The sequence below is a fragment of the Schistocerca gregaria genome, chromosome 3, assembly GCF_023897955.1.
Source record: "Schistocerca gregaria isolate iqSchGreg1 chromosome 3, iqSchGreg1.2, whole genome shotgun sequence".
NCBI classification, from domain to species: Eukaryota; Metazoa; Arthropoda; class Insecta; order Orthoptera; family Acrididae; genus Schistocerca; species Schistocerca gregaria.
Window position 1 is genome coordinate 588,914,624 of NC_064922.1, and position 20,424 is coordinate 588,935,047.

Sequence of the window (20,424 nt, forward strand, 5' to 3'; positions counted from 1 at the left end):
AGAGCGAGCATTCATTTCTTTTTAAGTATCGCAATTGAGTCATTTGAGTGCGGCAAAAGCAGTGGTGCAGCGTGTCTTCTCGTAAGATCTCGCAGTTGCTTGGAAGTATGTCCATCGTTTAAGACGACAGAAAACTAGCGTCAGCGGTGCGTCAGTGGGAAGTCGGTGAAGTCGCCATTGGAGCCCCAAGCCAGTAATTACGACACGCAAATCACTCGCACACATTGCAGCTGTACCACCATGCTTGGCAGAGGGACAGGATAGCTGAGTCAAGCAGAGCGCTAGACCGACAACGGAAAGGTCCCGGGTTTAAGCCCCTGTCCAGGCGAAAATTAATACACTGTCGTAACGGCTACTGTGCTGGCCACGGAAGCACTACAGAAACGAGTGAGGCCATGGCGTTTTCTGCCGCCAGGTTGCTTTAAAAGGAGCAGTTTCACTTGTAGAGAAACTCTGCTGCGACGGGCAGTCGTGGCCGTGTGGTTAAGGCGTCTGACTAGAAATCAGATTCCCTCTGGGAGCGTAGGTTCGAGTCCTACCGACTGCGTTTCGTTTTTGTGTCAAGACGCGAAGAGCGTCTCCAACGGAACCGTGAAATGGGCAAACACGTGGGAAACATTGCATTCGAGACGCTTGTGAATTTTCCAGTTGGCAAGTGAGTGTCGACAAAACACGAAGCTCCTCTGCTTCAACGTATGAGACGTAAAAGCTGCTGCAATTTGATTTTCATCGTGTGTCAGCTTTCTTCGATAGACAGTTACGAGCCCAGCGTGATGAGTTCGTAGAGAGCATTCAGAGGACGTTTAATTAGTAACAGCTCCATGCAATGATTGCCCAACAGTAAACGACATGAGGCAGTGTGTCCGTAGCATAGTGGGAAGTGACGTGGAGATAACATGAGCCCGGATAGCTCCGTCGGTAGAGCATTAGGCTTTTAACCTAAGGGTCCAGGGTTCAAGTCCCTGTCCGGGCGGAAATTTTAATACTTTGGTAGCGGCTCGCCTACAAGCGGTGAAAGCACTACGGAAAAAAATGCAGCTACGCCGTTCCCTGGCACTGCAGTGCTCTAAACGGCAGCAGGTGCACGTGTCGGGAGAATCTTGTGCTAGCGGCAGTCGTGGCCGAGTGGTTAAGGCGTCTGACTCGAAATCAGATTCCCTCTGGGAGCGTAGGTTCGAATCCTACCGGCTGCGTGCGATTTTGCGTACAAACGAGCAGAAAGTTTCGCGCACATGTGACATGCATGGGTGAATGCCAATGCAAACCAGTGCCACCTCTCTCAGCAAGACGAAGATTTATGTTTAAAGATACTAAATTTCGCGGCGGGCTCTGCTTCCTATGGCTATCGGTTCATCTCGCACGGAAGCTAGTAGTGCAGAAATCCGTCGCAGGCCCACGAGCGCACCGCCGTCATTTCCTCGCGCAGTCGCCGTGTTCGTGAGTACGCACATGTACTTGAAAGTGTTGGACAGAGCGAGCATTCATTTCTTTTTAAGTATCGCAATTGAGTCATTTGAGTGCGGCAAAAGCAGTGGTGCAGCGTGTCTTCTCGTAAGATCTCGCAGTTGCTTGGAAGTATGTCCATCGTTTAAGACGACAGAAAACTAGCGTCAGCGGTGCGTCAGTGGGAAGTCGGTGAAGTCGCCATTGGAGCCCCAAGCCAGTAATTACGACACGCAAATCACTCGCACACATTGCAGCTGTACCACCATGCTTGGCAGAGGGACAGGATAGCTGAGTCAAGCAGAGCGCTAGACCGACAACCGAAAGGTCCCGGGTTTAAGCCCCTGTCCAGGCGAAAATTAATACACTGTCGTAACGGCTACTGTGCTGGCCACGGAAGCACTACAGAAACGAGTGAGGCCATGGCGTTTACTGCCGCCAGGTTGCTTTAAAAGGAGCAGTTTCACTTGTAGAGAGACGCTGCTGCGACGGGCAGTCGTGGCTGAGTGGTTAAGGCGTCTGACTAGAAATCAGATTCCCTCTGGGAGCGTAGGTTCGAGTCCTACCGACTGCGTTTCGTTTTTGTGTCAAGACGCGAAGAGCGTCTCCAACGGAACCGTGAAATGGGCAAACACGTGGGAAACATTGCATTCGAGACGCTTGTGAATTTTCCAGTTGGCAAGTGAGTGTCGACAAAACACGAAGCTCCTCTGCTTCAACGTATGAGACGTAAAAGCTGCTGCAATTTGATTTTCATCGTGTGTCAGCTTTCTTCGATAGACAGTTACGAGCCCAGCGTGATGAGTTCGTAGAGAGCATTCAGAGGACGTTTAATTAGTAACAGCTCCATGCAATGATTGCCCAACAGTAAACGACATGAGGCAGTGTGTCCGTAGCATAGTGGGAAGTGACGTGGAGATAACATGAGCCCGGATAGCTCAGTCGGTAGAGCATTAGGCTTTTAACCTAAGGGTCCAGGGTTCAAGTCCCTGTCCGGGCGGAAATTTTAATACTTTGGTAGCGGCTCGCCTACAAGCGGTGAAAGCACTACGGAAAAAAATGCAGCTACGCCGTTCCCTGGCACTGCAGTGCTCTAAACGGCAGCAGGTGCACGTGTCGGGAGAATCTTGTGCTAGCGGCAGTCGTGGCCGAGTGGTTAAGGCGTCTGACTCGAAATCAGATTCCCTCTGGGAGCGTAGGTTCGAATCCTACCGGCTGCGTGCGATTTTGCGTACAAACGAGCAGAAAGTTTCGCGCACATGTGACATGCATGGGTGAATGCCAATGCAAACCAGTGCCACCTCTCTCAGCAAGACGAAGATTTATGTTTAAAGATACTGAATTTCGCGGCGGGCTCTGCTTCCTATGGCTATCGGTTCATCTCGCACGGAAGCTAGTAATGCAGAAATCCGTCGCAGGCCCACGAGCGCACCGCCGTCATTTCCTCGCGCAGTCGCCGTGTTCGTGAGTACGCACATGTACTTGAAAGTGATGGACAGAGCGAGCATTCATTTCTTTTTAAGTATCGCAATTGAGTCATTTGAGTGCGGCAAAAGCAGTGGTGCAGCGTGTCTTCTCGTAAGATCTCGCAGCTGCTTGGAAGTATGTCCATCGTTTAAGACGACAGAAAACTAGCGTCAGCGGTGCGTCAGTGGGAAGTCGGTGAAGTCGCCATTGGAGCCCCAAGCCAGTAATTACGACACGCAAATCACTCGCACACATTGCAGCTGTACCACCATGCTTGGCAGAGGGACAGGATAGCTGAGTCAAGCAGAGCGCTAGACCGACAACCGAAAGGTCCCGGGTTTAAGCCCCTGTCCAGGCGAAAATTAATACACTGTCGTAACGGCTACTGTGCTGGCCACGGAAGCACTACAGAAACGAGTGAGGCCATGGCGTTTTCTGCCGCCAGGTTGCTTTAAAAGGAGCAGTTTCACTTGTAGAGAGACGCTGCTGCGACGAGCAGTCGTGGCCGAGTGGTTAAGGCGTCTGACTAGAAATCAGATTCCCTCTGGGAGCGTAGGTTCGAGTCCTACCGACTGCGTTTCGTTTTTGTGTCAAGACGCGAAGAGCGTCTCCAACGGAACCGTGAAATGGGCAAACACGTGGGAAACATTGCATTCGAGACGCTTGTGAATTTTCCAGTTGGCAAGTGAGTGTCGACAAAACACGAAGCTCCTCTGCTTCAACGTATGAGACGTAAAAGCTGCTGCAATTTGATTTTCATCGTGTGTCAGCTTTCTTCGATAGACAGTTACGAGCCCAGCGTGATGAGTTCGTAGAGAGCATTCAGAGGACGTTTAATTAGTAACAGCTCCATGCAATGATTGCCCAACAGTAAACGACATGAGGCAGTGTGTCCGTAGCATAGTGGGAAGTGACGTGGAGATAACATGAGCCCGGATAGCTCAGTCGGTAGAGCATTAGGCTTTTAACCTAAGGGTCCAGGGTTCAAGTCCCTGTCCGGGCGGAAATTTTAATACTTTGGTAGCGGCTCGCCTACAAGCGGTGAAAGCACTACGGAAAAAAATGCAGCTACGCCGTTCCCTGGCACTGCAGTGCTCTAAACGGCAGCAGGTGCACGTGTCGGGAGAATCTTGTGCTAGCGGCAGTCGTGGCCGAGTGGTTAAGGCGTCTGACTCGAAATCAGATTCCCTCTGGGAGCGTAGGTTCGAATCCTACCGGCTGCGTGCGATTTTGCGTACAAACGAGCAGAAAGTTTCGCGCACATGTGACATGCATGGGTGAATGCCAATGCAAACCAGTGCCACCTCTCTCAGCAAGACGAAGATTTATGTTTAAAGATACTGAATTTCGCGGCGGGCTCTGCTTCCTATGGCTATCGGTTCATCTCGCACGGAAGCTAGTAATGCAGAAATCCGTCGCAGGCCCACGAGCGCACCGCCGTCATTTCCTCGCGCAGTCGCCGTGTTCGTGAGTACGCACATGTACTTGAAAGTGATGGACAGAGCGAGCATTCATTTCTTTTTAAGTATCGCAATTGAGTCATTTGAGTGCGGCAAAAGCAGTGGTGCAGCGTGTCTTCTCGTAAGATCTCGCAGCTGCTTGGAAGTATGTCCATCGTTTAAGACGACAGAAAACTAGCGTCAGCGGTGCGTCAGTGGGAAGTCGGTGAAGTCGCCATTGGAGCCCCAAGCCAGTAATTACGACACGCAAATCACTCGCACACATTGCAGCTGTACCACCATGCTTGGCAGAGGGACGGGATAGCTGAGTCAAGCAGAGCGCTAGACCGACAACCGAAAGGTCCCGGGTTTAAGCCCCTGTCCAGGCGAAAATTAATACACTGTCGTAACGGCTACTGTGCTGGCCACGGAAGCACTACAGAAACGAGTGAGGCCATGGCGTTTTCTGCCGCCAGGTTGCTTTAAAAGGAGCAGTTTCACTTGTAGAGAGACGCTGCTGCGACGAGCAGTCGTGGCCGAGTGGTTAAGGCGTCTGACTAGAAATCAGATTCCCTCTGGGAGCGTAGGTTCGAGTCCTACCGACTGCGTTTCGTTTTTGTGTCAAGACGCGAAGAGCGTCTCCAACGGAACCGTGAAATGGGCAAACACGTGGGAAACATTGCATTCGAGACGCTTGTGAATTTTCCAGTTGGCAAGTGAGTGTCGACAAAACACGAAGCTCCTCTGCTTCAACGTATGAGACGTAAAAGCTGCTGCAATTTGATTTTCATCGTGTGTCAGCTTTCTTCGATAGACAGTTACGAGCCCAGCGTGATGAGTTCGTAGAGAGCATTCAGAGGACGTTTAATTAGTAACAGCTCCATGCAATGATTGCCCAACAGTAAACGACATGAGGCAGTGTGTCCGTAGCATAGTGGGAAGTGACGTGGAGATAACATGAGCCCGGATAGCTCAGTCGGTAGAGCATTAGGCTTTTAACCTAAGGGTCCAGGGTTCAAGTCCCTGTCCGGGCGGAAATTTTAATACTTTGGTAGCGGCTCGCCTACAAGCGGTGAAAGCACTACGGAAAAAAATGCAGCTACGCCGTTCCCTGGCACTGCAGTGCTCTAAACGGCAGCAGGTGCACGTGTCGGGAGAATCTTGTGCTAGCGGCAGTCGTGGCCGAGTGGTTAAGGCGTCTGACTCGAAATCAGATTCCCTCTGGGAGCGTAGGTTCGAATCCTACCGGCTGCGTGCGATTTTGCGTACAAACGAGCAGAAAGTTTCGCGCACATGTGACATGCATGGGTGAATGCCAATGCAAACCAGTGCCACCTCTCTCAGCAAGACGAAGATTTATGTTTAAAGATACTGAATTTCGCGGCGGGCTCTGCTTCCTATGGCTATCGGTTCATCTCGCACGGAAGCTAGTAATGCAGAAATCCGTCGCAGGCCCACGAGCGCACCGCCGTCATTTCCTCGCGCAGTCGCCGTGTTCGTGAGTACGCACATGTACTTGAAAGTGATGGACAGAGCGAGCATTCATTTCTTTTTAAGTATCGCAATTGAGTCATTTGAGTGCGGCAAAAGCAGTGGTGCAGCGTGTCTTCTCGTAAGATCTCGCAGCTGCTTGGAAGTATGTCCATCGTTTAAGACGACAGAAAACTAGCGTCAGCGGTGCGTCAGTGGGAAGTCGGTGAAGTCGCCATTGGAGCCCCAAGCCAGTAATTACGACACGCAAATCACTCGCACACATTGCAGCTGTACCACCATGCTTGGCAGAGGGACAGGATAGCTGAGTCAAGCAGAGCGCTAGACCGACAACCGAAAGGTCCCGGGTTTAAGCCCCTGTCCAGGCGAAAATTAATACACTGTCGTAACGGCTACTGTGCTGGCCACGGAAGCACTACAGAAACGAGTGAGGCCATGGCGTTTTCTGCCGCCAGGTTGCTTTAAAAGGAGCAGTTTCACTTGTAGAGAGACGCTGCTGCGACGGGCAGTCGTGGCCGAGTGGTTAAGGCGTCTGACTAGAAATCAGATTCCCTCTGGGAGCGTAGGTTCGAGTCCTACCGACTGCGTTTCGTTTTTGTGTCAAGACGCAAAGAGCGTCTCCAACGGAACCGTGAAATGGGCAAACACGTGGGAAACATTGCATTCGAGACGCTTGTGAATTTTCCAGTTGGCAAGTGAGTGTCGACAAAACACGAAGCTCCTCTGCTTCAACGTATGAGACGTAAAAGCTGCTGCAATTTGATTTTCATCGTGTGTCAGCTTTCTTCGATAGACAGTTACGAGCCCAGCGTGATGAGTTCGTAGAGAGCATTCAGAGGACGTTTAATTAGTAACAGCTCCATGCAATGATTGCCCAACAGTAAACGACATGAGGCAGTGTGTCCGTAGCATAGTGGGAAGTGACGTGGAGATAACATGAGCCCGGATAGCTCAGTCGGTAGAGCATTAGGCTTTTAACCTAAGGGTCCAGGGTTCAAGTCCCTGTCCGGGCGGAAATTTTAATACTTTGGTAGCGGCTCGCCTACAAGCGGTGAAAGCACTACGGAAAAAAATGCAGCTACGCCGTTCCCTGGCACTGCAGTGCTCTAAACGGCAGCAGGTGCACGTGTCGGGAGAATCTTGTGCTAGCGGCAGTCGTGGCCGAGTGGTTAAGGCGTCTGACTCGAAATCAGATTCCCTCTGGGAGCGTAGGTTCGAATCCTACCGGCTGCGTGCGATTTTGCGTACAAACGAGCAGAAAGTTTCGCGCACATGTGACATGCATGGGTGAGTGCCAATGCAAACCAGTGCCACCTCTCTCAGCAAGACGAAGATTTATGTTTAAAGATACTGAATTTCGCGGCGGGCTCTGCTTCCTATGGCTATCGGTTCATCTCGCACGGAAGCTAGTAATGCAGAAATCCGTCGCAGGCCCACGAGCGCACCGCCGTCATTTCCTCGCGCAGTCGCCGTGTTCGTGAGTACGCACATGTACTTGAAAGTGATGGACAGAGCGAGCATTCATTTCTTTTTAAGTATCGCAATTGAGTCATTTGAGTGCGGCAAAAGCAGTGGTGCAGCGTGTCTTCTCGTAAGATCTCGCAGCTGCTTGGAAGTATGTCCATCGTTTAAGACGACAGAAAACTAGCGTCAGCGGTGCGTCAGTGGGAAGTCGGTGAAGTCGCCATTGGAGCCCCAAGCCAGTAATTACGACACGCAAATCACTCGCACACATTGCAGCTGTACCACCATGCTTGGCAGAGGGACAGGATAGCTGAGTCAAGCAGAGCGCTAGACCGACAACCGAAAGGTCCCGGGTTTAAGCCCCTGTCCAGGCGAAAATTAATACACTGTCGTAACGGCTACTGTGCTGGCCACGGAAGCACTACAGAAACGAGTGAGGCCATGGCGTTTTCTGCCGCCAGGTTGCTTTAAAAGGAGCAGTTTCACTTGTAGAGAGACGCTGCTGCGACGAGCAGTCGTGGCCGAGTGGTTAAGGCGTCTGACTAGAAATCAGATTCCCTCTGGGAGCGTAGGTTCGAGTCCTACCGACTGCGTTTCGTTTTTGTGTCAAGACGCGAAGAGCGTCTCCAACGGAACCGTGAAATGGGCAAACACGTGGGAAACATTGCATTCGAGACGCTTGTGAATTTTCCAGTTGGCAAGTGAGTGTCGACAAAACACGAAGCTCCTCTGCTTCAACGTATGAGACGTAAAAGCTGCTGCAATTTGATTTTCATCGTGTGTCAGCTTTCTTCGATAGACAGTTACGAGCCCAGCGTGATGAGTTCGTAGAGAGCATTCAGAGGACGTTTAATTAGTAACAGCTCCATGCAATGATTGCCCAACAGTAAACGACATGAGGCAGTGTGTCCGTAGCATAGTGGGAAGTGACGTGGAGATAACATGAGCCCGGATAGCTCAGTCGGTAGAGCATTAGGCTTTTAACCTAAGGGTCCAGGGTTCAAGTCCCTGTCCGGGCGGAAATTTTAATACTTTGGTAGCGGCTCGCCTACAAGCGGTGAAAGCACTACGGAAAAAAATGCAGCTACGCCGTTCCCTGGCACTGCAGTGCTCTAAACGGCAGCAGGTGCACGTGTCGGGAGAATCTTGTGCTAGCGGCAGTCGTGGCCGAGTGGTTAAGGCGTCTGACTCGAAATCAGATTCCCTCTGGGAGCGTAGGTTCGAATCCTACCGGCTGCGTGCGATTTTGCGTACAAACGAGCAGAAAGTTTCGCGCACATGTGACATGCATGGGTGAATGCCAATGCAAACCAGTGCCACCTCTCTCAGCAAGACGAAGATTTATGTTTAAAGATACTGAATTTCGCGGCGGGCTCTGCTTCCTATGGCTATCGGTTCATCTCGCACGGAAGCTAGTAATGCAGAAATCCGTCGCAGGCCCACGAGTGCACCGCCGTCATTTCCTCGCGCAGTCGCCGTGTTCGTGAGTACGCACATGTACTTGAAAGTGATGGACAGAGCGAGCATTCATTTCTTTTTAAGTATCGCAATTGAGTCATTTGAGTGCGGCAAAAGCAGTGGTGCAGCGTGTCTTCTCGTAAGATCTCGCAGCTGCTTGGAAGTATGTCCATCGTTTAAGACGACAGAAAACTAGCGTCAGCGGTGCGTCAGTGGGAAGTCGGTGAAGTCGCCATTGGAGCCCCAAGCCAGTAATTACGACACGCAAATCACTCGCACACATTGCAGCTGTACCACCATGCTTGGCAGAGGGACAGGATAGCTGAGTCAAGCAGAGCGCTAGACCGACAACCGAAAGGTCCCGGGTTTAAGCCCCTGTCCAGGCGAAAATTAATACACTGTCGTAACGGCTACTGTGCTGGCCACGGAAGCACTACAGAAACGAGTGAGGCCATGGCGTTTTCTGCCGCCAGGTTGCTTTAAAAGGAGCAGTTTCACTTGTAGAGAGACGCTGCTGCGACGAGCAGTCGTGGCCGAGTGGTTAAGGCGTCTGACTAGAAATCAGATTCCCTCTGGGAGCGTAGGTTCGAGTCCTACCGACTGCGTTTCGTTTTTGTGTCAAGACGCGAAGAGCGTCTCCAACGGAACCGTGAAATGGGCAAACACGTGGGAAACATTGCATTCGAGACGCTTGTGAATTTTCCAGTTGGCAAGTGAGTGTCGACAAAACACGAAGCTCCTCTGCTTCAACGTATGAGACGTAAAAGCTGCTGCAATTTGATTTTCATCGTGTGTCAGCTTTCTTCGATAGACAGTTACGAGCCCAGCGTGATGAGTTCGTAGAGAGCATTCAGAGGACGTTTAATTAGTAACAGCTCCATGCAATGATTGCCCAACAGTAAACGACATGAGGCAGTGTGTCCGTAGCATAGTGGGAAGTGACGTGGAGATAACATGAGCCCGGATAGCTCCGTCGGTAGAGCATTAGGCTTTTAACCTAAGGGTCCAGGGTTCAAGTCCCTGTCCGGGCGGAAATTTTAATACTTTGGTAGCGGCTCGCCTACAAGCGGTGAAAGCACTACGGAAAAAAATGCAGCTACGCCGTTCCCTGGCACTGCAGTGCTCTAAACGGCAGCAGGTGCACGTGTCGGGAAAATCTTGTGCTAGCGGCAGTCGTGGCCGAGTGGTTAAGGCGTCTGACTCGAAATCAGATTCCCTCTGGGAGCGTAGGTTCGAATCCTACCGGCTGCGTGCGATTTTGCGTACAAACGAGCGGAAAGTTTCGCGCACATGTGACATGCATGGGTGAATGCCAATGCAAACCAGTGCCACCTCTCTCAGCAAGACGAAGATTTATGTTTAAAGATACTAAATTTCGCGGCGGGCTCTGCTTCCTATGGCTATCGGTTCATCTCGCACGGAAGCTAGTAATGCAGAAATCCGTCGCAGGCCCACGAGCGCACCGCCGTCATTTCCTCGCGCAGTCGCCGTGTTCGTGAGTACGCACATGTACTTGAAAGTGTTGGACAGAGCGAGCATTCATTTCTTTTTTAGTATCGCAATTGAGTCATTTGAGTGCGGCAAAAGCAGTGGTGCAGCGTGTCTTCTCGTAAGATCTCGCAGTTGCTTGGAAGTATGTCCATCGTTTAAGACGACAGAAAACCAGCGTCAGCGGTGCGTCAGTGGGAAGTCGGTGAAGTCGCCATTGGAGCCCCAAGCCAGTAATTACGACACGCAAATCACTCGCACACATTGCAGCTGTACCACCATGCTTGGCAGAGGGACAGGATAGCTGAGTCAAGCAGAGCGCTAGACCGACAACCGAAAGGTCCCGGGTTTAAGCCCCTGTCCAGGCGAAAATTAATACACTGTCGTAACGGCTACTGTGCTGGCCACGGAAGCACTACAGAAACGAGTGAGGCCATGGCGTTTTCTGCCGCCAGGTTGCTTTAAAAGGAGCAGTTTCACTTGTAGAGAGACGCTGCTGCGACGAGCAGTCGTGGCCGAGTGGTTAAGGCGTCTGACTAGAAATCAGATTCCCTCTGGGAGCGTAGGTTCGAGTCCTACCGACTGCGTTTCGTTTTTGTGTCAAGACGCGAAGAGCGTCTCCAACGGAACCGTGAAATGGGCAAACACGTGGGAAACATTGCATTCGAGACGCTTGTGAATTTTCCAGTTGGCAAGTGAGTGTCGACAAAACACGAAGCTCCTCTGCTTCAACGTATGAGACGTAAAAGCTGCTGCAATTTGATTTTCATCGTGTGTCAGCTTTCTTCGATAGACAGTTACGAGCCCAGCGTGATGAGTTCGTAGAGAGCATTCAGAGGACGTTTAATTAGTAACAGCTCCATGCAATGATTGCCCAACAGTAAACGACATGAGGCAGTGTGTCCGAAGCATAGTGGGAAGTGACGTGGAGATAACATGAGCCCGGATAGCTCCGTCGGTAGAGCATTAGGCTTTTAACCTAAGGGTCCAGGGTTCAAGTCCCTGTCCGGGCGGAAATTTTAATACTTTGGTAGCGGCTCGCCTACAAGCGGTGAAAGCACTACGGAAAAAAATGCAGCTACGCCGTTCCCTGGCACTGCAGTGCTCTAAACGGCAGCAGGTGCACGTGTCGGGAGAATCTTGTGCTAGCGGCAGTCGTGGCCGAGTGGTTAAGGCGTCTGACTCGAAATCAGATTCCCTCTGGGAGCGTAGGTTCGAATCCTACCGGCTGCGTGCGATTTTGCGTACAAACGAGCGGAAAGTTTCGCGCACATGTGACATGCATGGGTGAATGCCAATGCAAACCAGTGCCACCTCTCTCAGCAAGACGAAGATTTATGTTTAAAGATACTAAATTTCGCGGCGGGCTCTGCTTCCTATGGCTATCGGTTCATCTCGCACGGAAGCTAGTAATGCAGAAATCCGTCGCAGGCCCACGAGCGCACCGCCGTCATTTCCTCGCGCAGTCGCCGTGTTCGTGAGTACGCACATGTACTTGAAAGTGTTGGACAGAGCGAGCATTCATTTCTTTTTTAGTATCGCAATTGAGTCATTTGAGTGCGGCAAAAGCAGTGGTGCAGCGTGTCTTCTCGTAAGATCTCGCAGCTGCTTGGAAGTATGTCCATCGTTTAAGACGACAGAAAACTAGCGTCAGCGGTGCGTCAGTGGGAAGTCGGTGAAGTCGCCATTGGAGCCCCAAGCCAGTAATTACGACACGCAAATCACTCGCACACATTGCAGCTGTACCACCATGCTTGGCAGAGGGACAGGATAGCTGAGTCAAGCAGAGCGCTAGACCGACAACCGAAAGGTCCCGGGTTTAAGCCCCTGTCCAGGCGAAAATTAATACACTGTCGTAACGGCTACTGTGCTGGCCACGGAAGCACTACAGAAACGAGTGAGGCCATGGCGTTTTCTGCCGCCAGGTTGCTTTAAAAGGAGCAGTTTCACTTGTAGAGAGACGCTGCTGCGACGAGCAGTCGTGGCCGAGTGGTTAAGGCGTCTGACTAGAAATCAGATTCCCTCTGGGAGCGTAGGTTCGAGTCCTACCGACTGCGTTTCGTTTTTGTGTCAAGACGCGAAGAGCGTCTCCAACGGAACCGTGAAATGGGCAAACACGTGGGAAACATTGCATTCGAGACGCTTGTGAATTTTCCAGTTGGCAAGTGAGTGTCGACAAAACACGAAGCTCCTCTGCTTCAACGTATGAGACGTAAAAGCTGCTGCAATTTGATTTTCATCGTGTGTCAGCTTTCTTCGATAGACAGTTACGAGCCCAGCGTGATGAGTTCGTAGAGAGCATTCAGAGGACGTTTAATTAGTAACAGCTCCATGCAATGATTGCCCAACAGTAAACGACATGAGGCAGTGTGTCCGTAGCATAGTGGGAAGTGACGTGGAGATAACATGAGCCCGGATAGCTCCGTCGGTAGAGCATTAGGCTTTTAACCTAAGGGTCCAGGGTTCAAGTCCCTGTCCGAGCGGAAATTTTAATACTTTGGTAGCGGCTCGCCTACAAGCGGTGAAAGCACTACGGAAAAAAATGCAGCTACGCCGTTCCCTGGCACTGCAGTGCTCTAAACGGCAGCAGGTGCACGTCTCGGGAGAATCTTGTGCTAGCGGCAGTCGTGGCCGAGTGGTTAAGGCGTCTGACTCGAAATCAGATTCCCTCTGGGAGCGTAGGTTCGAATCCTACCGGCTGCGTGCGATTTTGCGTACAAACGAGCGGAAAGTTTCGCGCACATGTGACATGCATGGGTGAATGCCAATGCAAACCAGTGCCACCTCTCTCAGCAAGACGAAGATTTATGTTTAAAGATACTAAATTTCGCGGCGGGCTCTGCTTCCTATGGCTATCGGTTCATCTCGCACGGAAGCTAGTAATGCAGAAATCCGTCGCAGGCCCACGAGCGCACCGCCGTCATTTCCTCGCGCAGTCGCCGTGTTCGTGAGTACGCACATGTACTTGAAAGTGTTGGACAGAGCGAGCATTCATTTCTTTTTTAGTATCGCAATTGAGTCATTTGAGTGCGGCAAAAGCAGTGGTGCAGCCTGTCTTCTCGTAAGATCTCGCAGTTGCTTGGAAGTATGTCCATCGTTTAAGACGACAGAAAACTAGCGTCAGCGGTGCGTCAGTGGGAAGTCGGTGAAGTCGCCATTGGAGCCCCAAGCCAGTAATTACGACACGCAAATCACTCGCACACATTGCAGCTGTACCACCATGCTTGGCAGAGGGACAGGATAGCTGAGTCAAGCAGAGCGCTAGACCGACAACCGAAAGGTCCCGGGTTTAAGCCCCTGTCCAGGCGAAAATTAATACACTGTCGTAACGGCTACTGTGCTGGCCACGGAAGCACTACAGAAACGAGTGAGGCCATGGCGTTTTCTGCCGCCAGGTTGCTTTAAAAGGAGCAGTTTCACTTGTAGAGAGACGCTGCTGCGACGAGCAGTCGTGGCCGAGTGGTTAAGGCGTCTGACTAGAAATCAGATTCCCTCTGGGAGCGTAGGTTCGAGTCCTACCGACTGCGTTTCGTTTTTGTGTCAAGACGCGAAGAGCGTCTCCAACGGAACCGTGAAATGGGCAAACACGTGGGAAACATTGCATTCGAGACGCTTGTGAATTTTCCAGTTGGCAAGTGAGTGTCGACAAAACACGAAGCTCCTCTGCTTCAACGTATGAGACGTAAAAGCTGCTGCAATTTGATTTTCATCGTGTGTCAGCTTTCTTCGATAGACAGTTACGAGCCCAGCGTGATGAGTTCGTAGAGAGCATTCAGAGGACGTTTAATTAGTAACAGCTCCATGCAATGATTGCCCAACAGTAAACGACATGAGGCAGTGTGTCCGTAGCATAGTGGGAAGTGACGTGGAGATAACATGAGCCCGGATAGCTCCGTCGGTAGAGCATTAGGCTTTTAACCTAAGGGTCCAGGGTTCAAGTCCCTGTCCGGGCGGAAATTTTAATACTTTGGTAGCGGCTCGCCTACAAGCGGTGAAAGCACTACGGAAAAAAATGCAGCTACGCCGTTCCCTGGCACTGCAGTGCTCTAAACGGCAGCAGGTGCACGTGTCGGGAGAATCTTGTGCTAGCGGCAGTCGTGGCCGAGTGGTTAAGGCGTCTGACTCGAAATCAGATTCCCTCTGGGAGCGTAGGTTCGAATCCTACCGGCTGCGTGCGATTTTGCGTACAAACGAGCAGAAAGTTTCGCGCACATGTGACATGCATGGGTGAATGCCAATGCAAACCAGTGCCACCTCTCTCAGCAAGACGAAGATTTATGTTTAAAGATACTAAATTTCGCGGCGGGCTCTGCTTCCTATGGCTATCGGTTCATCTCGCACGGAAGCTAGTAATGCAGAAATCCGTCGCAGGCCCACGAGTGCACCGCCGTCATTTCCTCGCGCAGTCGCCGTGTTCGTGAGTACGCACATGTACTTGAAAGTGTTGGACAGAGCGAGCATTCATTTCTTTTTTAGTATCGCAATTGAGTCATTTGAGTGCGGCAAAAGCAGTGGTGCAGCCTGTCTTCTCGTAAGATCTCGCAGTTGCTTGGAAGTATGTCCATCGTTTAAGACGACAGAAAACTAGCGTCAGCGGTGCGTCAGTGGGAAGTAAGTGAAGTCGCCATTGGAGCCCCAAGCCAGTAATTACGACACGCAAATCACTCGCACACATTGCAGCTGTACCACCATGCTTGGCAGAGGGACAGGATAGCTGAGTCAAGCAGAGCGCTAGACCGACAACCGAAAGGTCCCGGGTTTAAGCCCCTGTCCAGGCGAAAATTAATACACTGTCGTAACGGCTACTGTGCTGGCCACGGAAGCACTACAGAAACGAGTGAGGCCATGGCGTTTTCTGCCGCCAGGTTGCTTTAAAAGGAGCAGTTTCACTTGTAGAGAGACGCTGCTGCGACGAGCAGTCGTGGCCGAGTGGTTAAGGCGTCTGACTAGAAATCAGATTCCCTCTGGGAGCGTAGGTTCGAGTCCTACCGACTGCGTTTCGTTTTTGTGTCAAGACGCGAAGAGCGTCTCCAACGGAACCGTGAAATGGGCAAACACGTGGGAAACATTGCATTCGAGACGCTTGTGAATTTTCCAGTTGGCAAGTGAGTGTCGACAAAACACGAAGCTCCTCTGCTTCAACGTATGAGACGTAAAAGCTGCTGCAATTTGATTTTCATCGTGTGTCAGCTTTCTTCGATAGACAGTTACGAGCCCAGCGTGATGAGTTCGTAGAGAGCATTCAGAGGACGTTTAATTAGTAACAGCTCCATGCAATGATTGCCCAACAGTAAACGACATGAGGCAGTGTGTCCGTAGCATAGTGGGAAGTGACGTGGAGATAACATGAGCCCGGATAGCTCCGTCGGTAGAGCATTAGGCTTTTAACCTAAGGGTCCAGGGTTCAAGTCCCTGTCCGGGCGGAAATTTTAATACTTTGGTAGCGGCTCGCCTACAAGCGGTGAAAGCACTACGGAAAAAAATGCAGCTACGCCGTTCCCTGGCACTGCAGTGCTCTAAACGGCAGCAGGTGCACGTGTCGGGAGAATCTTGTGCTAGCGGCAGTCGTGGCCGAGTGGTTAAGGCGTCTGACTCGAAATCAGATTCCCTCTGGGAGCGTAGGTTCGAATCCTACCGGCTGCGTGCGATTTTGCGTACAAACGAGCAGAAAGTTTCGCGCACATGTGACATGCATGGGTGAATGCCAATGCAAACCAGTGCCACCTCTCTCAGCAAGACGAAGATTTATGTTTAAAGATACTAAATTTCGCGGCGGGCTCTGCTTCCTATGGCTATCGGTTCATCTCGCACGGAAGCTAGTAATGCAGAAATCCGTCGCAGGCCCACGAGCGCACCGCCGTCATTTCCTCGCGCAGTTGCCGTGTTCGTGAGTACGCACATGTACTTGAAAGTGTTGGACAGAGCGAGCATTCATTTCTTTTTAAGTATCGCAATTGAGTCATTTGAGTGCGGCAAAAGCAGTGGTGCAGCGTGTCTTCTCGTAAGATCTCGCAGCTGCTTGGAAGTATGTCCATCGTTTAAGACGACAGAAAACTAGCGTCAGCGGTGCGTCAGTGGGAAGTCGGTGAAGTCGCCATTGGAGCCCCAAGCCAGTAATTACGACACGCAAATCACTCGCACACATTGCAGCTGTACCACCATGCTTGGCAGAGGGACAGGATAGCTGAGTCAAGCAGAGCGCTAGACCGACAACCGAAAGGTCCCGGGTTTAAGCCCCTGTCCAGGCGAAAATTAATACACTGTCGTAACGGCTACTGTGCTGGCCACGGAAGCACTACAGAAACGAGTGAGGCCATGGCGTTTTCTGCCGCCAGGTTGCTTTAAAAGGAGCAGTTTCACTTGTAGAGAGACGCTGCTGGGACGGGCAGTCGTGGCCGAGTGGTTAAGGCGTCTGACTAGAAATCAGATTCCCTCTGGGAGCGTAGGTTCGAGTCCTACCGACTGCGTTTCGTTTTTGTGTCAAGACGCGAAGAGCGTCTCCAACGGAACCGTGAAATGGGCAAACACGTGGGAAACATTGCATTCGAGACGCTTGTGAATTTTCCAGTTGGCAAGTGAGTGTCGACAAAACACGAAGCTCCTCTGCTTCAACGTATGAGACGTAAAAGCTGCTGCAATTTGATTTTCATCGTGTGTCAGCTTTCTTCGATAGACAGTTACGAGCCCAGCGTGATGAGTTCGTAGAGAGCATTCAGAGGACGTTTAATTAGTAACAGCTCCATGCAATGATTGCCCAACAGTAAACGACATGAGGCAGTGTGTCCGTAGCATAGTGGGAAGTGACGTGGAGATAACATGAGCCCGGATAGCTCAGTCGGTAGAGCATTAGGCTTTTAACCTAAGGGTCCAGGGTTCAAGTCCCTGTCCGGGCGAAAATTTTAATACTTTGGTAGCGGCTCGCCTACAAGCGGTGAAAGCACTACGGAAAAAAATGCAGCTACGCCGTTCCCTGGCACTGCAGTGCTCTAAACGGCAGCAGGTGCACGTGTCGGGGAATCTTGTACTAGCGGCAGTCGTGGCCGAGTGGTTAAGGCGTCTGACTCGAAATCAGATTCCCTCTGGGAGCGTAGGTTCGAATCCTACCGGCTGCGTGCGATTTTGCGTACAAACGAGCAGAAAGTTTCGCGCACATGTGACATGCATGGGTGAATGCCAATGCAAACCAGTGCCACCTCTCTCAGCAAGACGAAGATTTATGTTTAAAGATACTAAATTTCGCGGCGGGCTCTGCTTCCTATGGCTATCGGTTCATCTCGCACGGAAGCTAGTAATGCAGAAATCCGTCGCAGGCCCACGAGCGCACCGCCGTCATTTCCTCGCGCAGTCGCCGTGTTCGTGAGTACGCACATGTACTTGAAAGTGTTGGACAGAGCGAGCATTCATTTCTTTTTAAGTATCGCAATTGAGTCATTTGAGTGCGGCAAAAGCAGTGGTGCAGCGTGTCTTCTCGTAAGATCTCGCAGCTGCTTGGAAGTATGTCCATCGTTTAAGACGACAGAAAACTAGCGTCAGCGGTGCGTCAGTGGGAAGTCGGTGAAGTCGCCATTGGAGCCCCAAGCCAGTAATTACGACACGCAAATCACTCGCACACATTGCAGCTGTACCACCATGCTTGGCAGAGGGACAGGATAGCTGAGTCAAGCAGAGCGCTAGACCGACAACCGAAAGGTCCCGGGTTTAAGCCCCTGTCCAGGCGAAAATTAATACACTGTCGTAACGGCTACTGTGCTGGCCACGGAAGCACTACAGAAACGAGTGAGGCCATGGCGTTTTCTGCCGCCAGGTTGCTTTAAAAGGAGCAGTTTCACTTGTAGAGAGACGCTGCTGGGACGGGCAGTCGTGGCCAAGTGGTTAAGGCGTCTGACTAGAAATCAGATTCCCTCTGGGAGCGTAGGTTCGAGTCCTACCGACTGCGTTTCGTTTTTGTGTCAAGACGCGAAGAGCGTCTCCAACGGAACCGTGAAATGGGCAAACACGTGGGAAACATTGCATTCGAGACGCTTGTGAATTTTCCAGTTGGCAAGTGAGTGTCGACAAAACACGAAGCTCCTCTGCTTCAACGTATGAGACGTAAAAGCTGCTGCAATTTGATTTTCATCGTGTGTCAGCTTTCTTCGATAGACAGTTACGAGCCCAGCGTGATGAGTTCGTAGAGAGCATTCAGAGGACGTTTAATTAGTAACAGCTCCATGCAATGATTGCCCAACAGTAAACGACATGAGGCAGTGTGTCCGTAGCATAGTGGGAAGTGACGTGGAGATAACATGAGCCCGGATAGCTCAGTCGGTAGAGCATTAGGCTTTTAACCTAAGGGTCCAGGGTTCAAGTCCCTGTCCGGGCGGAAATTTTAATACTTTGGTAGCGGCTCGCCTACAAGCGGTGAAAGCACTACGGAAAAAAATGCAGCTACGCCGTTCCCTGGCACTGCAGTGCTCTAAACGGCAGCAGGTGCACGTGTCGGGGAATCTTGTACTAGCGGCAGTCGTGGCCGAGTGGTTAAGGCGTCTGACTCGAAATCAGATTCCCTCTGGGAGCGTAGGTTCGAATCCTACCGGCTGCGTGCGATTTTGCGTACAAACGAGCAGAAAGTTTCGCGCACATGTGACATGCATGGGTGAATGCCAATGCAAACCAGTGCCACCTCTCTCAGCAAGACGAAGATTTATGTTCAAAGATACTAAATTTCGCGGCGGGCTCTGCTTCCTATGGCTATCGGTTCATCTCGCACGGAAGCTAGTAATGCAGAAATCCGTCGCAGGCCCACGAGCGCACCGCCGTCATTTCCTCGCGCAGTCGCCGTGTTCGTGAGTACGCACATGTACTTGAAAGTGTTGGACAGAGCGAGCATTCATTTCTTTTTAAGTATCGCAATTGAGTCATTTGAGTGCGGCAAAAGCAGTGGTGCAGCGTGTCTTCTCGTAAGATCTCGCAGCTGCTTGGAAGTATGTCCATCGTTTAAGACGACAGAAAACTAGCGTCAGCGGTGCGTCAGTGGGAAGTCGGTGAAGTCGCCATTGGAGCCCCAAGCCAGTAATTACGACACGCAAATCACTCGCACACATTGCAGCTGTACCACCATGCTTGGCAGAGGGACAGGATAGCTGAGTCAAGCAGAGCGCTAGACCGACAACCGAAAGGTCCCGGGTTTAAGCCCCTGTCCAGGCGAAAATTAATACACTGTCGTAACGGCTACTGTGCTGGCCACGGAAGCACTACAGAAACGAGTGAGGCCATGGCGTTTTCTGCCGCCAGGTTGCTTTAAAAGGAGCAGTTTCACTTGTTGAGAGACGCTGCTGCGACGGGCAGTCGTGGCCGAGTGGTTAAGGCGTCTGACTAGAAATCAGATTCCCTCTGGGAGCGTAGGTTCGAGTCCTACCGACTGCGTTTCGTTTTTGTGTCAAGACGCGAAGAGCGTCTCCAACGGAACCGTGAAATGGGCAAACACGTGGGAAACATTGCATTCGAGACGCTTGTGAATTTTCCAGTTGGCAAGTGAGTGTCGACAAAACACGAAGCTCCTCTGCTTCAACGTATGAGACGTAAAAGCTGCTGCAATTTGATTTTCATCGTGTGTCAGCTTTCTTCGATAGACAGTTACGAGCCCAGCGTGATGAGTTCGTAGAGAGCATTCAGAGGACGTTTAATTAGTAACAGCTCCATGCAATGATTGCCCAACAGTAAACGACATGAGGCAGTGTGTCCGTAGCATAGTGGGAAGTGACGTGGAGATAACATGAGCCCGGATAGCTCCGTCGGTAGAGCATTAGGCTTTTAACCTAAGGGTCCAGGGTTCAAGTCCCTGTCCGGGCGGAAATTTTAATACTTTGGTAGCGGCTCGCCTACAAGCGGTGAAAGCACTACGGAAAAAAATGCAGCTACGCCGTTCCCTGGCACTGCAGTGCTCTAAGCGGCAGCAGGTGCACGTGTCGGGAGAATCTTGTGCTAGCGGCAGTCGTGGCCGAGTGGTTAAGGCGTCTGACTCGAAATCAGATTCCCTCTGGGAGCGTAGGTTCGAATCCTACCGGCTGCGTGCGATTTTGCGTACAAACGAGCAGAAAGTTTCGCGCACATGTGACATGCATGGGTGAATGCCAATGCAAACCAGTGCCACCTCTCTCAGCAAGACGAAGATTTATGTTTAAAGATACTCAAT

At 51.3% G+C, this 20,424-nt stretch overlaps 42 non-coding genes across 42 annotated transcripts; all 42 read left to right on the forward strand.

The window, feature by feature from the left end:
• The first annotated feature begins 465 nt into the window (after positions 1-465).
• On the forward strand, positions 466-547 carry Trnas-aga (transfer RNA serine (anticodon AGA)). The gene has a single exon. It is a non-coding gene; the product is annotated as a tRNA-Ser (tRNA).
• A 353-nt stretch (positions 548-900) lies between these two features.
• Positions 901-973, forward strand: Trnak-uuu (transfer RNA lysine (anticodon UUU)). The gene has a single exon. It is a non-coding gene; the product is annotated as a tRNA-Lys (tRNA).
• Positions 974-1,111: 138 nt separating this feature from the next.
• Positions 1,112-1,193, forward strand: Trnas-cga (transfer RNA serine (anticodon CGA)). Its single transcript has one exon. It is a non-coding gene; the product is annotated as a tRNA-Ser (tRNA).
• A 742-nt stretch (positions 1,194-1,935) lies between these two features.
• Trnas-aga (transfer RNA serine (anticodon AGA)) lies at positions 1,936-2,017 on the forward strand. Its single transcript has one exon. It is a non-coding gene; the product is annotated as a tRNA-Ser (tRNA).
• A 353-nt stretch (positions 2,018-2,370) lies between these two features.
• Trnak-uuu (transfer RNA lysine (anticodon UUU)) lies at positions 2,371-2,443 on the forward strand. The gene has a single exon. It is a non-coding gene; the product is annotated as a tRNA-Lys (tRNA).
• A 138-nt stretch (positions 2,444-2,581) lies between these two features.
• On the forward strand, positions 2,582-2,663 carry Trnas-cga (transfer RNA serine (anticodon CGA)). Its single transcript has one exon. It is a non-coding gene; the product is annotated as a tRNA-Ser (tRNA).
• Positions 2,664-3,405: 742 nt separating this feature from the next.
• Trnas-aga (transfer RNA serine (anticodon AGA)) lies at positions 3,406-3,487 on the forward strand. Its single transcript has one exon. It is a non-coding gene; the product is annotated as a tRNA-Ser (tRNA).
• Positions 3,488-3,840: 353 nt separating this feature from the next.
• Positions 3,841-3,913, forward strand: Trnak-uuu (transfer RNA lysine (anticodon UUU)). The gene has a single exon. It is a non-coding gene; the product is annotated as a tRNA-Lys (tRNA).
• A 138-nt stretch (positions 3,914-4,051) lies between these two features.
• Trnas-cga (transfer RNA serine (anticodon CGA)) lies at positions 4,052-4,133 on the forward strand. Its single transcript has one exon. It is a non-coding gene; the product is annotated as a tRNA-Ser (tRNA).
• Positions 4,134-4,875: 742 nt separating this feature from the next.
• On the forward strand, positions 4,876-4,957 carry Trnas-aga (transfer RNA serine (anticodon AGA)). Its single transcript has one exon. It is a non-coding gene; the product is annotated as a tRNA-Ser (tRNA).
• A 353-nt stretch (positions 4,958-5,310) lies between these two features.
• Positions 5,311-5,383, forward strand: Trnak-uuu (transfer RNA lysine (anticodon UUU)). The gene has a single exon. It is a non-coding gene; the product is annotated as a tRNA-Lys (tRNA).
• Positions 5,384-5,521: 138 nt separating this feature from the next.
• Positions 5,522-5,603, forward strand: Trnas-cga (transfer RNA serine (anticodon CGA)). Its single transcript has one exon. It is a non-coding gene; the product is annotated as a tRNA-Ser (tRNA).
• Positions 5,604-6,345: 742 nt separating this feature from the next.
• Trnas-aga (transfer RNA serine (anticodon AGA)) lies at positions 6,346-6,427 on the forward strand. Its single transcript has one exon. It is a non-coding gene; the product is annotated as a tRNA-Ser (tRNA).
• Positions 6,428-6,780: 353 nt separating this feature from the next.
• On the forward strand, positions 6,781-6,853 carry Trnak-uuu (transfer RNA lysine (anticodon UUU)). The gene has a single exon. It is a non-coding gene; the product is annotated as a tRNA-Lys (tRNA).
• A 138-nt stretch (positions 6,854-6,991) lies between these two features.
• Trnas-cga (transfer RNA serine (anticodon CGA)) lies at positions 6,992-7,073 on the forward strand. Its single transcript has one exon. It is a non-coding gene; the product is annotated as a tRNA-Ser (tRNA).
• Positions 7,074-7,815: 742 nt separating this feature from the next.
• On the forward strand, positions 7,816-7,897 carry Trnas-aga (transfer RNA serine (anticodon AGA)). Its single transcript has one exon. It is a non-coding gene; the product is annotated as a tRNA-Ser (tRNA).
• Positions 7,898-8,250: 353 nt separating this feature from the next.
• Trnak-uuu (transfer RNA lysine (anticodon UUU)) lies at positions 8,251-8,323 on the forward strand. Its single transcript has one exon. It is a non-coding gene; the product is annotated as a tRNA-Lys (tRNA).
• A 138-nt stretch (positions 8,324-8,461) lies between these two features.
• Positions 8,462-8,543, forward strand: Trnas-cga (transfer RNA serine (anticodon CGA)). The gene has a single exon. It is a non-coding gene; the product is annotated as a tRNA-Ser (tRNA).
• A 742-nt stretch (positions 8,544-9,285) lies between these two features.
• On the forward strand, positions 9,286-9,367 carry Trnas-aga (transfer RNA serine (anticodon AGA)). The gene has a single exon. It is a non-coding gene; the product is annotated as a tRNA-Ser (tRNA).
• A 353-nt stretch (positions 9,368-9,720) lies between these two features.
• Positions 9,721-9,793, forward strand: Trnak-uuu (transfer RNA lysine (anticodon UUU)). Its single transcript has one exon. It is a non-coding gene; the product is annotated as a tRNA-Lys (tRNA).
• A 138-nt stretch (positions 9,794-9,931) lies between these two features.
• Positions 9,932-10,013, forward strand: Trnas-cga (transfer RNA serine (anticodon CGA)). The gene has a single exon. It is a non-coding gene; the product is annotated as a tRNA-Ser (tRNA).
• Positions 10,014-10,755: 742 nt separating this feature from the next.
• Trnas-aga (transfer RNA serine (anticodon AGA)) lies at positions 10,756-10,837 on the forward strand. The gene has a single exon. It is a non-coding gene; the product is annotated as a tRNA-Ser (tRNA).
• Positions 10,838-11,190: 353 nt separating this feature from the next.
• Trnak-uuu (transfer RNA lysine (anticodon UUU)) lies at positions 11,191-11,263 on the forward strand. Its single transcript has one exon. It is a non-coding gene; the product is annotated as a tRNA-Lys (tRNA).
• A 138-nt stretch (positions 11,264-11,401) lies between these two features.
• On the forward strand, positions 11,402-11,483 carry Trnas-cga (transfer RNA serine (anticodon CGA)). Its single transcript has one exon. It is a non-coding gene; the product is annotated as a tRNA-Ser (tRNA).
• Positions 11,484-12,225: 742 nt separating this feature from the next.
• Trnas-aga (transfer RNA serine (anticodon AGA)) lies at positions 12,226-12,307 on the forward strand. The gene has a single exon. It is a non-coding gene; the product is annotated as a tRNA-Ser (tRNA).
• A 353-nt stretch (positions 12,308-12,660) lies between these two features.
• On the forward strand, positions 12,661-12,733 carry Trnak-uuu (transfer RNA lysine (anticodon UUU)). The gene has a single exon. It is a non-coding gene; the product is annotated as a tRNA-Lys (tRNA).
• Positions 12,734-12,871: 138 nt separating this feature from the next.
• Positions 12,872-12,953, forward strand: Trnas-cga (transfer RNA serine (anticodon CGA)). Its single transcript has one exon. It is a non-coding gene; the product is annotated as a tRNA-Ser (tRNA).
• A 742-nt stretch (positions 12,954-13,695) lies between these two features.
• Positions 13,696-13,777, forward strand: Trnas-aga (transfer RNA serine (anticodon AGA)). The gene has a single exon. It is a non-coding gene; the product is annotated as a tRNA-Ser (tRNA).
• Positions 13,778-14,130: 353 nt separating this feature from the next.
• Trnak-uuu (transfer RNA lysine (anticodon UUU)) lies at positions 14,131-14,203 on the forward strand. Its single transcript has one exon. It is a non-coding gene; the product is annotated as a tRNA-Lys (tRNA).
• Positions 14,204-14,341: 138 nt separating this feature from the next.
• On the forward strand, positions 14,342-14,423 carry Trnas-cga (transfer RNA serine (anticodon CGA)). The gene has a single exon. It is a non-coding gene; the product is annotated as a tRNA-Ser (tRNA).
• Positions 14,424-15,165: 742 nt separating this feature from the next.
• Trnas-aga (transfer RNA serine (anticodon AGA)) lies at positions 15,166-15,247 on the forward strand. Its single transcript has one exon. It is a non-coding gene; the product is annotated as a tRNA-Ser (tRNA).
• A 353-nt stretch (positions 15,248-15,600) lies between these two features.
• Positions 15,601-15,673, forward strand: Trnak-uuu (transfer RNA lysine (anticodon UUU)). Its single transcript has one exon. It is a non-coding gene; the product is annotated as a tRNA-Lys (tRNA).
• Positions 15,674-15,811: 138 nt separating this feature from the next.
• Trnas-cga (transfer RNA serine (anticodon CGA)) lies at positions 15,812-15,893 on the forward strand. Its single transcript has one exon. It is a non-coding gene; the product is annotated as a tRNA-Ser (tRNA).
• Positions 15,894-16,635: 742 nt separating this feature from the next.
• On the forward strand, positions 16,636-16,717 carry Trnas-aga (transfer RNA serine (anticodon AGA)). The gene has a single exon. It is a non-coding gene; the product is annotated as a tRNA-Ser (tRNA).
• A 353-nt stretch (positions 16,718-17,070) lies between these two features.
• Positions 17,071-17,143, forward strand: Trnak-uuu (transfer RNA lysine (anticodon UUU)). Its single transcript has one exon. It is a non-coding gene; the product is annotated as a tRNA-Lys (tRNA).
• A 137-nt stretch (positions 17,144-17,280) lies between these two features.
• Positions 17,281-17,362, forward strand: Trnas-cga (transfer RNA serine (anticodon CGA)). Its single transcript has one exon. It is a non-coding gene; the product is annotated as a tRNA-Ser (tRNA).
• Positions 17,363-18,104: 742 nt separating this feature from the next.
• Positions 18,105-18,186, forward strand: Trnas-aga (transfer RNA serine (anticodon AGA)). Its single transcript has one exon. It is a non-coding gene; the product is annotated as a tRNA-Ser (tRNA).
• Positions 18,187-18,539: 353 nt separating this feature from the next.
• On the forward strand, positions 18,540-18,612 carry Trnak-uuu (transfer RNA lysine (anticodon UUU)). Its single transcript has one exon. It is a non-coding gene; the product is annotated as a tRNA-Lys (tRNA).
• A 137-nt stretch (positions 18,613-18,749) lies between these two features.
• Trnas-cga (transfer RNA serine (anticodon CGA)) lies at positions 18,750-18,831 on the forward strand. Its single transcript has one exon. It is a non-coding gene; the product is annotated as a tRNA-Ser (tRNA).
• A 742-nt stretch (positions 18,832-19,573) lies between these two features.
• On the forward strand, positions 19,574-19,655 carry Trnas-aga (transfer RNA serine (anticodon AGA)). The gene has a single exon. It is a non-coding gene; the product is annotated as a tRNA-Ser (tRNA).
• Positions 19,656-20,008: 353 nt separating this feature from the next.
• Positions 20,009-20,081, forward strand: Trnak-uuu (transfer RNA lysine (anticodon UUU)). Its single transcript has one exon. It is a non-coding gene; the product is annotated as a tRNA-Lys (tRNA).
• Positions 20,082-20,219: 138 nt separating this feature from the next.
• Trnas-cga (transfer RNA serine (anticodon CGA)) lies at positions 20,220-20,301 on the forward strand. Its single transcript has one exon. It is a non-coding gene; the product is annotated as a tRNA-Ser (tRNA).
• The last annotated feature ends 123 nt before the right edge of the window (positions 20,302-20,424 follow it).